This window comes from Thamnophis elegans, chromosome 2 (assembly GCF_009769535.1).
Source record: "Thamnophis elegans isolate rThaEle1 chromosome 2, rThaEle1.pri, whole genome shotgun sequence".
Taxonomy (NCBI): domain Eukaryota; kingdom Metazoa; phylum Chordata; class Lepidosauria; order Squamata; family Colubridae; genus Thamnophis; species Thamnophis elegans.
Window position 1 is genome coordinate 52,878,059 of NC_045542.1, and position 9,012 is coordinate 52,887,070.

At 42.9% G+C, this 9,012-nt stretch overlaps 1 non-coding gene across 1 annotated transcript; it reads right to left on the reverse strand.

Moving 5' to 3' along the window:
• Nucleotides 1-863: 863 nt before the first annotated feature.
• Nucleotides 864-936, reverse strand: TRNAR-CCU. The gene has a single exon. It is a non-coding gene; the product is annotated as a tRNA-Arg (tRNA).
• Nucleotides 937-9,012: the final 8,076 nt, after the last annotated feature.

Consider the following 9,012-nt stretch of genomic DNA (forward strand, 5'->3'; position numbering starts at 1 on the left):
CAAAATACTTTTTTATAAATTTTATTTTGAAATCATTTTGAGAGGGCCAGAACGGTGAACAAAATACAAGTGTAAAATGCAATAAAGAGGAGTAAATTTGAATCTCCAGAATCTGCAAACAGAACATTGTAGTATTGACGTATTTCCACAGCAATCGCAGCAAAACATAAGTAAAAATAGCAGCACCCTCAACAAAAGCTGTCATTTAAAAGTGGGCAAAACAGATGAGTTTTAAAGCTTGTATAAATGCTGCAAGTGAGATGTACTTGCAAGGGGTATTTACTAAATACGTCTATTTCTATTGTTTGAGAGAAAAATTCATCCAGTGATGAAAGTGCGTCTAAGCATCTATTCTTTGAACTTACACAATTCGGGAAGGGAGTGGCGTGTATATTTTTCAGCCCAGTCATTCTGGGCTAATACTAACATTTTTAGCCTCTTGCTTAGCCCCGGCTTTGCAGTAATTCCCACTTGCCACTAGGTGGGGATAAAGAACTTCAATTTTTTCGGCTGAAAATGATTCTAGATCCAATGAGCCCAGTATTTTATAAAAGCTTAGTCAGTTCTATTTCGAAACTGATACGTTCAACCATCTGGAGCAAGTAACTAAATAGTGACAGGGTCAGATTAAAAGCCTGCGGTATGACAACGATATTAGGCACGTTTTTCGAGTATGCCTCCTGCCCCCTCCACCCAAGTGTAGCGTCGAAGAAAAGCCTCACACGATAGGTCGCTGTCATGCTGAGGTAAAGAAATCAGCAGAAATATTCGTAACAATAGAAGGAAAACTGAGCAATTTAAATATTCACAAAAGCAAGAGAAGACAACAATTTAAAAAACCACACCCCAAAAAGCAAATTGTCCACCCCAGATGGGACTCGAACCCACAATCCCTGGCTTAGGAGGCCAGTGCCTTATCCATTAGGCCACTGGGGCTGCGCTAGAAAAAGCTGCTTACGTTTGTACTTAACTCTGTAATATCCAACTTTTCACTCCGGTCTTTTCTGTTCTATTCGCACAAAGTAATAATTGGAAACCAAGGTGAATTTACTTCCTTTATACTATTATCTGAGTGGTGTTCTTTTTGGCATTTAGGTGTTGCCTGTATAATCTATTATAATTCTCATTCCCCCCCCCTTTAGTTTAGTGGTCTCCAAGTACGTGGGATTTCAAGAATGTCTGTCCTTCAGGCTGAATGGCCAAACTCTTGAGAACTGTAGAGTACAACTCCAAATCTGTAGCTTGCTAGAAACTGCTCTAGAGGTGTGAGAGAATACATCACAAGGGGTCTCAGACAATTAGAACTGGAGACATTTAAGATGCAGATGGTCCACACATCTTAAAAGTTGCCAAGTTTGAAACTTACTGTTTAAAAAATCATAAACTTTGAAAGGGATCTTAAAGGCCATCTAGCCCAACCCCCTGCTCTGTGCAGGATCCATCAGAGCAAGGATTTTCAAATTGGGCTCCCTAAATTCTGCAACAAATTAACATTTTCAGACTTGTCATTAGCTTGGTTACCCTTTTTTGAATATACTTCAATTTGTCACTCTCCTTTTTTTCACAAGGTCTGCTGTGGAAACAATTCCCAGAGCTTTACATTTACAGTAGCTATCAGATCCAACCTGGAAACCAGAACAGGAATCAAAATCTGTGTAGCTTCTGCCTGAATTATTTTTTATTTTAAAAAATAGTTAAAAATAAATTTAAAAGAAAAAAAACAAGCAAACAAAAAACTGAAAGAGCAGACTCGGTGGACCACTGGGTCTTTTTCTGCTGTCAGTTTTCTATGTTTCTATGAATACTTTCAAAAAAAGACTATCCCTCTACATCATCGGCCCTATTGTCCAATTTCTCTTATTCTTAGAAGTTCTTTCCCCTAACATTCAGCTAGAGTCTGCCTTCCTGAAACTTAAATCCATTGTCTTTGCACTCTCAGGGGAAAAAAACAAATGTTGACTTCTCCTGTGTGATCTTTTCAGATATTAGAATAGAATAGAATTCCTTATTGACCAAGTATGATTGGATACACAAGGAATTTGTCTTTGGTGCATATGCTCTCAGGATACATAAGGAGAATAAAATACATTCATCAAGAATAAGAAATACAATACTTAGTGATAGTTAAGGTTACTAATAAGCTATCAAATCATACTTGGAAACAAATAAAAACAATATAAATTGAAAGATACAAGCAACATGGTTATAGTCATAAGTGGGAAGACATAGTTACTAGCAAGGAAGAGAAGAATAATAGTAATACAGTCTTAGTAAATAATTTGACAGTATTGTGGGAATTAGTTGTTAAGCAGAGCAATGAAAAAAATGTCCTTGTGTCTAGCTGTTCTGGTGTGCAGTGCCTTATAGTGTCATTTTGAGGGAAGAAGTTGAAACAATTTATGTCCAGGATGTGAAGGGTCTGTAGATATTTTCACAGTCCTCTTTTTGACTCGTGCAGTATACAGGTCCTCAATGAAAGGCAGATTGCTATCAACCCCAATGCTCGTGTATTGTCTGACCCTGTCAACTGGTGAAAAGACTACATTCACTACTGTTATTGCTTAACATTTTGCTCCCTTCATTGAGCAGGTGTGGAATGTTTGCTCTTTCTTTCTTTTTGAAATATCTGAAGAAGTGGGATTAATCCTTATTGCCTTTCACTAATCCTAATATTTTAAACATCCACTTTGCTGACATCTGTTCTACAGTTATTGGCTGTACTTGGATCTCTTTCCATTTCCTGAATATGTCCTTTTTTTAGCTCTTCGTTCTTATTCATTGGAGACGGGGGGGGGGGGATGGAGGGGACAGCGGGGGGGGGGAGACAGGGGGAGGGGAGCAGCCATAATGTCATTGGCTGTCCTCCATTTTCCCTCAATGGGAATTGTTTAGAATTATCCTTTGAGTATCTCATTCTTTGGGCACTCCTATCCATCTGGAGCAGAGGTCTTCAAACTTGGCAACTTTAAGACTTGTGGACTTCAGTTCCCAGAATTTTTCAGCCAGTTGAAGTCCACAAGTCTTAAAGTTGCCAGGTTTGGGGACCCCTGATCTGGAGCATCTTTGAGTGCTCCTGTCCTGAGATCCTACAGTCTTTATTATTATTGGGACTTTATACATAATCTACTGCTTTAATCCAAAATATATTTGATTACACTTAATTTTCTTTCCCTTAAAATTAAGAACATTAGCATTACAAGTGGTGTGTGTATGTAAAAGGCAGCACTCATCACTGATCATAACAGCACAAGAATAGGCACTAAGCACCAGATCCATAGAAGCAGGGATTTGCCACACTAGATAGAACCCAAGGGGTAGATCAGTGTCTCTCAGCTGAAAGATGTATGGACTTTAACTCCCAGAATTTCTCCGTCGCGATCGCCTCTTTTGATCTGTGACCACGAGCCATTCCTATTGGCCGTTTCTCTTGTGACGTCTGTATCAGGCGCCGGGCTTTGTTTCCGTATCTTAAGAGAGACTGGAGATCGCGGGGTTTCTTGTATGCTGCAAGGAGAGGCAGAAGCCAAGAAGAGCCAGGCCTGCCTTCTCGCTACCCCCGCTCCGCCCCGGTCACCAGGGATGGGGACAGCTCTCCGCTAGACTCGCTGCCAAACTGGACGGGGAAAGGGGAAAGCTGTTCCCACCAGCCAAAGACAGAACCATGCTGTGACCAAAGTTTGGAGGAAAATGTGTGTGTGTGTGTGTGTGTGTTTGATTGAGGAGGAAAATGTGTGTGTGTGTGTGTGTGTGTGTGTGTTTGATTGAGTGAGGGATCCGGTAAGGGAACTGTGCCTATTTAGAAAAGGTAAATTATTGCAAACATGATCAGTCGAAGATAAGTATGGGGACAGGTTGGGTGGTAGAGAGAAAGTGATAAAAGAGTGGGAGAGAGGAAGAAAAAAGAGGGGAGAGAGACAGAAAGAGACAGAGAAGGAGAGAGAAAGTGACAGAAGAGTGGGAAAGAAGGAGAGAGAAAGAAAGAAAAAGAGAAAGAGGGTAAGAGAGAGAGAGAAAGAGACAAAGAGGAGAGAGAAGGGAGAAGGAGAGAGAAAGTGATAGAAGAATGGAAAAGGAGTAGAAAGAGAAGAGAGACAAAGAGAAAGAGGGTGAGAGAAAGAGACAAAGAGGAGAGAGAAGGGAGAAGGAGAGAGAAAGTGACAGAAGAATGGAAAAGAAGGAGAGAGAAAGAGAAGAGAGACAAAGAGAAAGAGGATGAGAGACAGAAAGAGACAAAGAGGAGAGAGAAGGGAGAAAGAAAGAATAAGTGAAGGAAGAATGGAAAAGAAGGAGAAAGAAAAGAGAGACAAAGAGAAAGAGGATGAGAGAGACAGAGAGAGAAGAGAGGAAGAGGAAAGAGTAGAAGAGAACATCTCATTTCAACCCTGAGGTGCAAATATTCTCTTTGATTGGTAATTTTATTTGCCCATTTACTATCCAATACTCTCATTTCTCCTTAAGTTCATGAAAAATTCCCTTCTTTTTATTGAATTTATCACAATACCTTGAGAACAACTTTTTCAGCATAGCTTTACAGCTATTTAAAATATATAGTAATTTAGGTCAGGTTTTCAGAACATTAGTCTATTTATAGACTATAGCGACCGTTGCAGCATCCTCATGGTCACGTGATCAAAATTTTGTTTGGCAACAGATTCGGATTTATGCTGGTTTCAGTGTCCTGGGGTGACCTTTTGACAAAATATAAAAATTTTAATCAAGCCCCCCCACCCCCGTCAATGGTGTCCCTCTTTACCAATCTGAAAATCTGGTCACCTTACCCATTAAGCAATGCCCACCAAGCCACACCCACAGAACTGGTAGTAAAAAAATGGAATCCCACCACTGCTTACATGCAGGGATGAAATTCAGCAGGTTCTGACAGGTTCCAGAGAACTGGTAGCGGAAATTTTGATTAGTTCAGAGAACCGGCAAATAACATCTCTGGCTGGCCCCAGAATGGGGTGGGATTGGAGATTTTGCAATATCCTTCCCCTGCCACGCCCACCAAGCCATGCCCACAGAAACAGTACTAAGAAAATTTGAATTTCACCACTGCTTACATGATCACATTCCCTCATCTCTCCTGCTACTTCTATTTCCCAAAATTATATTCAGTATTGATTAATTATCAGGTTAAGGATTCTCTGAAATTCTTTTGCCTACTTCCATACTCTGAGGGAAGAAGTTGTCAGCAAAATATGCCCCACATCTTCCTAGCAGGACTAGGCATGGCAAACGTGCCTCTCACCAAATAAAGGAATTAAAGGACTTTCTGCCTACGTAGGAGCACCAAAGTATTGTTTTTCTGTGGAAGAACAGCGGGGAAGTATGCTGGGGTGTAAGAAAAAGGCAAGTTAGAGAACGCCTTCACTGGCGCCAATTCTTGATGGCAGACAAGAGCTCTGCTCTCAGTCCTCTCATCCCACCAAATGATCATTCCATGGGATCAGACAATAGGAACCAAAGGTCCCATCACGCCTGTATCCACTCTTCCCCTTCTGTTGCAAGGGAAACAGAGCAGGAGAGAAGGAGGGGAAAGGGATCGTCTGCTCTTTCATTCTCCACCCTGCAGAATGGTGGCGCTGTAGATGGAAAAAAGACAGCAGGACTGCTCCCCCTTTTGTCTTGGTGGGCAGCATTACTATGAGCTAAAGAGATCATTCTGCCTCACTCCCATTTTCCCATAGAGTGGTGTAGGACGTTAGCACCCACCCCTCTCCTAGAAAAATGAAATATTCTAGGAAATATTAAAAAGATAGAATATTATATTTCCCTGGATGAGAAATGGAGAAACATGTTTTTAGGCAGGAAACAGATTTACTCTTAATAATCCCCACCCTCCTCAATAGCCCGCAGCAGATGTCAGCACTTAAGAGATAAAGAGATAGCTAGGTCTATTCATAAGCAAATATCCTCACCCAAGATCCAACAAAGGTAGGATTAGTCCTAAACCCATCTCACCACATGGCACCTGGGAAGATTACAGCACCCAGCAAGGCTCAACCAAGCCTGGGACTCAGGACAGCCTACAGAGTTGCCCCTGCATGGCCCCATGATAGTCTGACAACCAATCAGAATACAAGCTCAAATTCAGAAGCCCAGAGAGGGTATAAAACTCAGGCACTCTCAGCATCTCTACCTTTTTTTTCTTCTTCACCCAACATCTTCAAGGAATGTGATCCTGTCCACCATTAAAACCATCTTTCCAAACAGCCACTATGTTTCCAGTGTATTTCTCTCCACTTGGAACTGTACCCAGAAAGATATTTCTTCCAGCAGTGGGGTGGGGCAGGAGCAGTCTTCTACTAACAGAAAGAAGGGGATGGGATGGGAAGGGGAGGGTGGGGTGAGAGGAGATAACATATTGGGTTGGAGAAATGAGGGAACAAAATCTATCAATCTTCTCCTAACAGTATGTGGCACTGACAGCAGAAGACCCTACCTCTTTTTATTTCTTGTACAGCTTCCGAAAGACCACTGGACAGGAGTACAGAATTGTAGCCATCATCGCCACTGAGGTGTTGCTGTAAAGTCAGCTATCAGGCCTAGATGTACAGCTTTACCTGTATGGAGGCGTGGCTAAAGACTATTTTCCAATACATCTCCAAGGACACATAAAGCAGGATTGTAGACAAAACCCAGCAAACCACCCACGCTGAGGCCAACCTAGAGCCCCCCTGCCAAGGGCCCGCCCAGGTAATCAGGGTGAACGGAGGGAGAATTACAGACACACATGGGACACAAGAAGGGATAGGGATCAGTCTTCCTTATGACTTGGGGATGAAAGCACGGACTTTTCAGCTACCTTTTGCAGATTGGCCATTTCCTTAAGGAACGGCCCTGAAGTGGAACCTATGATATCTCTTTGGGTAGGGGGAAAACAGTACAAGTGCCTAATAGACACAGGAGCCACATCCTCATTAATAACAACACCCTCAACAAAAAATTCAGTCGCTCCAGGGGTCCACGACGAGATAATGGGAGTAGGAGGGAGAACTATCCCAGTAGAGTTTACCAAAGAGATACCAGTCAATTTTAGGTCCGCTGTCCCTAAAGCATTCTTTCACAATCTGTGCTCAATCACCTCTCTCCCTACTGGGTAGAGACCTCCAGTGTAAAATGGGGGGCGCTATTAAATGTGGAAAGGATGGTTTGCTGCTGGACATCCCGACAAAAAACATCCATATGGTAGTTATCGAGGCCACCTCCCTGCATGAGGACCTAAAAATTCTACCCTCTTTTCTATGGGGTTGGGACGCCACGGACGTAGGACTGTTAAAGGGAGCCTCCCCAGTGAAAATCACGATAAAATGCGAGATCCCGCCATAAGCCCCACAGTACACAATTCAGGCCGAGGCCGTCGTACCCGTCCGGAGGCTAATAATAGCATATCTAGAGCAAGGGGTCCTCCACAAGTACACTTCTCCATGTAACACCCCTATCTTCCCAGTAAAGAAACAAAAGGTGGATCGGGAGGGGAACACCATTTTCAGATTCGTACGCAACTTGCATCTAGTCAATAACCACGTGGTATCCCGGGCTCCAATAGTGCCTAATCCTGCAACTATAGTCATGGAGGTCCTGGCTTCGGCAAAATATTTTACTGTCATAGACCTGTGTTCTGCATTTTTCAGTATCCCGGTAGACCGGGCTTCCCAATACCTTTTTGCCTTCACTTGGGAAGACCAACAGTACACAATGACTCACCTGCCACAGGGCTACACCGAGTCACCCACTTTATTTTCCCAGATCTTAAAAGCAGATCTCTCTTCCATATCATTTTCTCACAAATCAACCCTAGTACAATATGTGGATGATTTGTTATTGGCATCCGAAATGAAGCAGGCCTGTAAACTGGACATGATACACCTCCTCCAAGTCTTAGTAGATAAGGGACACAAAGCGTCACCCACCAAACTACAATATTTGAAACAGGAGGTGGCCTATTTAGGTTACATTATAGCACTGGGAACAAGGGAACTAGCCCTCAGCAGAGTACAGACCATTTTAAACATGAAACCTCCACAAACGAAATGGCAAGTCAGAGCCCTACTGGGCATGCTAGGCTTCTGCCGCTCATGAATCCCGTCTTTTGGAGAATTAGCTAGACACTTAATACAATTAACGAAGAAAGTCATGCCCGATCCCATTGAATGGTCCAATTCTTTAGACCAAACTCTTCAAACAATTAAACAAACATTAGCCTCAGCCCCGGTGCTGGGACTTCCAGATTACAAAAAACCTTTTACACTATTTATTCATGAAAAGTCAGGGATAGCTTCAGAAGTTTCAAGACAAACGTTTGGCCCCACGCAGTGACTGGTCGCTTATTACTCAGTAACCCTAGACCCAGTAGCTCAGGGGGCTGTGCCATGTTTAAGAGCAGTGGCGGCGTCAGTAGAAATTGTAAAGAGGTCAAAAGACATAGTCCTGGGACACCTGCTGCTTTTAAAGGTCCCTCACAAGGTTTTTGCAATCCTTTTAAAATCACAAACGCAAGCCTTTACACAGCAGCGCCTAGCATGATATGAGGCTGAATTATTTACAACAGATCATATAACATTTGAAAGATGTACAACCCTGAACCCAAGCACCCTACTTCCTAGAGAACAGGGGGAGAACCTATGATTGTCTCTACCTGGTTCCCGATGCTGAATCCCCCCGACCCGACCTAACCAATACCCCACTTCTAAATCCAGACATGGATCTATACACGGATGGCTCCTCTTATATGCATAATGGGAAAAGGGTAGTGGGAGCCGCCGTTGTTTCCCTACATGAAGTTCCCCTATTTCCTCCTCCCATAGTGCCCAGGCAGCTGAACTCATAGCACTAACGATTCAGGCTGCTTCAGACTACTTCAGGTTTGGTGTTACCAGGAGTAGTGGTAAACCACCAAACCTGAAGTAGTCTGAAGCAGCCTGAAGATGACGAATGAGACTTCGTCGAAACGTCGCCAAGACATCTCCAATTCTACGCGGGAGAAAACCCGAACAACTAGAGACCTACATA